Raw genomic sequence first — 4,993 nt, 5'->3', positions numbered from 1 at the left:
CCAACACCTCTCATCATCATGCATGCTGTGGGAATGTTTTTCATTGGTAGGGACTGAGAAACTGGTCAGAATTGAAGGAATTACGGATGGCGCTATATACAGGGACATTCTTGAGGGAAACCTGTTTAGGTCTTCAAGTGATTTGAGACTGGAACAGAGGTTCATCTTCCAGCAGGACAATGACCCTAAGCACACTGCTAAAGCAACACTCGAGTGGTTTAAGAGGAAACATTTAAATGTCTTGGAATGGCCTAGTCAAGGCCCAGACCTCAATCCAATTGAGAATCTGTGGTATGACTTAAAGATTGCTGTATACCAGCGAACCCATCCTACTTGAAGGAGCTGGAGCAGTTTTGCCTTGAAGAATGGGCAGAAATCCCAGTGGCTAGATGTACCAAGCTTATGGAGACATACCCCAAGAGACTTGCAGATTTAATTGCTGCAAAAGGTGGCTCTACAAAGTATTGACTTTGGGGGGTGAACAGTTATGCACGCTCAAGTGTTCTGTTCTTTTGTCTTATTTCTTATTTGTTTCACAATTAAACACATTTTGTATCTTCAAAGTGATAGGCATGTTATGTTAATCAAATGATACAACCCCCCCCAAAAGACATTGTAATTCCAGGTTGTAAGGCAAAATAAGACAAATGCCAAGGGGGGTGAATACTTTTGCAAGCCACTGTAAACAGAGAGTAGCAGCAGCGTAAAAGAGGGGTCTGGCTAGCCCTTTGATTAGATGTTCAGGAGTCTTATGGCTTGGAGTAGAATCTGTTAAGAAGCCTTTTGGAGCTAGACTTGGCGCTCCGGTACCACTTACCATGCAGTAGCATAGAGAACAGTCCAGGACTATGGTGGCTGGAGTCTTTGACAATTTTTAGGGCCTTCCTCTGACACCGCCTGGCATAGAGGTCCTGGATGGCAGGAAGCTTGGCCCCAGTGATGTACTGGGGAGTACGCACTATCCTCGGTAGTGCCTTGCAGTCGGAGGCCGAGCAGTTGCCATACCAGGCAGTGATGAGACCAGTCAAGATGCTCTCGATGGTGCAGCTGTAGAACCTTTTAAGGATCTGTGGACCCATGCCAAATCTTTTCAGTCTCCTGAGGGGGAATAGGCCCTCTTCACGACTGTCTTAGTGTTTTTGGACCATGATAGTTTGTTGGTGATGTGAACCCCAAGGAACTTGAAGCTCTCAACCTGCTCCACTGCAGCCCCGTCGATGAGAATGGGGGCGTGCTCAGTCCTCCTTTTTCTGTAGTCCACAATCATCTCCTTTGTCTTGATCACGTTGAGGGAGAGGTTGTCCTGGCACCACACAGCCAGGTCTCTGACCTCCTCCCTATAGGCTGTCTCATCGTTGTTCGTGATCAGGCCTACCACTGTTGTGTCATCAGCAAACTTGATGATATGTGTTGGAGTCGTGCCTGGCCATGCAGTCATAAGTGAACAGGGAGTACAGGAGGGGACTGGGCACGCACCCCTGAGGGGCCCCCGTGTTGAGGATCAGTGTGGCGGATGTGTTGTTACCTACCCTTACCACCTGGGGGGGGGGGGGGGGGGGCTGTAGTCAACACTGAGCTGTAGTCAATGATTAGCATTCTCACATAGTGTTCCTTTTGTTCAGGTAGGAAAGGGCAGTGTGGAGTGCAATAGAGATTGCAATCTGTAGATCTGTTGGGGCAGTATGCAAATTGGAGTGGGTTTAGGGTTTCTGGGATAATGGTGTTGATGTGAGCCATGACCAGCCTTTCAATTGACTTCATGGCACCAGACGTGAGTGCTACGGGTTAGTAGTCATTTAGGCAGGTTACCTTAGTGTTCTTGTGCACAGGGACTATGGTGGTCTGCTTGAAACATGTTGGTATTACAGATGATAGTATACATTTAAATGTTTTGTCATTTAAGCAGACACTCTTATCCAGCGCAACTTACAGTAGTGCATTTAGCATTTTTGTACTTTTTTAAGTATAAGGCCGTGGGTTGTAGGTGTTGTAGTTGAAGAATCTTACATACTGCATCATCAGTACATTAATGCTGAGACAAAAAAGAGGAGCGGTATTCATGTCACCTCCACACATTACATCCCTCAAATTAAATTTTGGACATCAAAGGCAGTTCCGCTGCTTTTTGAATCGGGGAAGGATTTAGACCTTGGACACCAGCTGGGTGCAATTAATTAATTATCAAGTAGAACAGAAAACCAGCAGTAGTCCAGACCTTGTAGGGTAAGACTTTAATAACCTTGCACTACATCAAAGATTGTCTATTACATTGACAAGATAGACATGTGACCAATCTAGCAAAGAAAATACCTGTCTTCAAATACGGAAAGCAGGAGGAAGGAGGCTAGATCAGCTGGGACCATTGTAGCCAATGAGAGGGCAAATACACCTGTGAACAACAGGCCATAGATAATAGAGGACTCATCTTTGTATCCTCTGTTCTGTTCTGTTCCTCTGGTGATGTAGAGGTGAATCCAGGCCCTGCAGTGCCTAGCTCCACTCCTATTCCCCAGGTGCTCTCTTTTGATGACTTCTGTAACCGTAATAGCCTTGGTTTCATGCATGTTAACATAAGTCTCCTCCCTAAGTTTGTTATATTCACTGCTTTAGCACACTCTGCCAACCCGGATGTTCTAGCCGTGTCTGAATCCTGGCTTTGGAAGACCACCAAAAATGTGGAAATCTTCATCCCTAACTACAACATTTTCAGACAAGATAGAACGGCCAAAGGGGACGGTGTTGCAATCTACTGCAAAGATAGCCTGCAGAGTTCTGTCCTACTATCCAGGTCTGTACCCAAACAATTTGAACTTCTAGTTTTAAAAACCCACCTCTCTAAAAACAAGTCTCTCACCGTTGCGGCCTGCTATAGACCACCCTCTGCCCCCAGCTGTGCTCTGGACACCATATGTGAACTGATTGCCCCCCATCTATCTTCAGCGCTTGTGCTGCTAGGCGACCTAAACTGACATGCTTAACAGCCCAGCCATCCTACAATCTAAGCTTGATGCCCTCAATCTCACACAAATGATCAATGAACCTACCAGGTACCACCCCAAAGCCGTAAACACGGGCACCCTCATAGATATCATCCTGACCAACTTGCCCTGTAAATACACCTCTGCTGTTTTCAACCAAGATCTCAGCGATCACTGCCTCATTGCCTGCATCCGTAATGGGTCAGCGGTCAAACGACCTCCACTCCTCACTGTCAAATGCTCCCTGAAACACTTCAGCGAGCAGGCCTTTCTAATCGACCTGGCCGGGGTATCCTGGAAGGATATTGATCTCATCCCTACAGTAGAGGATGCCTGGTTATTTTTTTTAAATGCCTTCCTCACCATCTTAAATCAAGAAATTTAGAACCAGGAACAGATATAGCCCTTGGTTCTCTCCAGACCTGACATCCTATGACATTTTGCATTAGCATCGAACAGCCCCCGTGATATGCAGCTTTTCAGGGAAGCTAGACACCAATATACACATGCAGTTAGAAAAGCCAAGGCTAGCTTTTTCAAACAGAAATTTGCTTCCTGCAACACAAACTCAAAAAAGTTTTGGGACACTGTAAAGTCCATGGGAGAATAAGAACACCTCCTCTCAGCTGCCCACTGCACTGAAGATAGGAAACACTGTCACCACCGATAAATCCACTATAATTGAGAATTTCAATAAGCATTTTTCTACGGCTGGCCATGCTTTCCACCTGGCTACCCCTACCCCGGTCAACAGCACTGCGCCCCCCACAGAAACTCGCCCAAGCCTTCCCCATTTCTCCTTCTCCCAAATCCAGTCAGCTGCCACCCCTATTACTAGCCTGTTCAACCTCTCTTTCGGGTCGTCTGAGATTCCCAAATATTGTAAAGCAGCTGCGGACATCCCCCTCTTCAAAAGGGGGGACACTCTTGACCCAAACTGCTTACAGACCTATATCTATCCTACCCTGTCTTTCTAAGGTCTTCGAAAGCAAAGTCAACAAACAGATTACCGACCATTTCTAATCCCACCATACCTTCTCCGCAATGCAATCTGGTTTCAGAGCTGATCATGGGTGCACCTCAGCCACGCTCAAGGTCCTAAACGAAATCTTAACCGCCATCGATACGAAACAATACTGTGCAGCCGTATTCATTGGGGCGGCAGGGTAGCCTTGGGGCGGCAGGGTAGCCTAGTGGTTAGAGTGTTGGACTAGTAACCGGAAGGTTGCGAGTTCAAACCCCCGAGCTGACAAGGTACAAATCTGTCGTTCTGCCCCTGAACAGGCAGTTAACCCACTGTTCCCAGGCCGTCATTGAAAATAAGAATTTGTTCTTAACTGACTTGCCTGGTTAAATAAAGGTAAAATAAATAAATAAATAAAAATTGACCTGGCCAAGGCTTTCGACTCTGTCAATCACCACATCCTCATCGCCAGCCTCGATAGCCTTGGTTTCTCAAATGATTGTCTCGCCTGGTTCACCAACTACTTCTCTGATAGAGTTCAGTGTGTCAAATCGGAGAGCCTAAAATCGGAGAGCCTGTTGTCCGGGCCTCTGACAGTCTCTATGGGCGTGCCACAGGGTTCACTTCTTCGACCGACTCTCTTCTCTGTATATATCAACGATGTCGCTTTTGTTGCTGGTGAGTCTCTGATCCATCTCTACGCAGACGACACCATTCTGTATACTTCTGGCCCTTCTTTGGACACTGTGTTAACAACCCTCCAGACGAGCTTCAATGCCATACAACTCTCCTTCCGTGGCCTCTAATTGCTCTTGAATAGAAGTAAAACTAAATGCATGCTCTTCAACCGATCGTTGCCTGCACCTGCCCGCCCGTCCAACATCACTACTGTGTACGGTTCTGACTTAGAATATGTGGACAACTACAAATACCTAGGTGTCTGGTTAGACTGTAAACTCTCCTTCCAGACTCACATCAAACATATCCAAACCAAAGTTAAATCTAGAATTGGCTTCCTATTTCACAAAACAAAGCATCCTTTACTCATGAT

Source organism: Oncorhynchus mykiss, chromosome 24, assembly GCF_057628025.1.
Source record: "Oncorhynchus mykiss isolate SJ-2025 chromosome 24, ASM5762802v1, whole genome shotgun sequence".
In the NCBI taxonomy this organism is placed as follows: Eukaryota; Metazoa; Chordata; class Actinopteri; order Salmoniformes; family Salmonidae; genus Oncorhynchus; species Oncorhynchus mykiss.
This window is presented reverse-complemented; position numbering follows the sequence as displayed.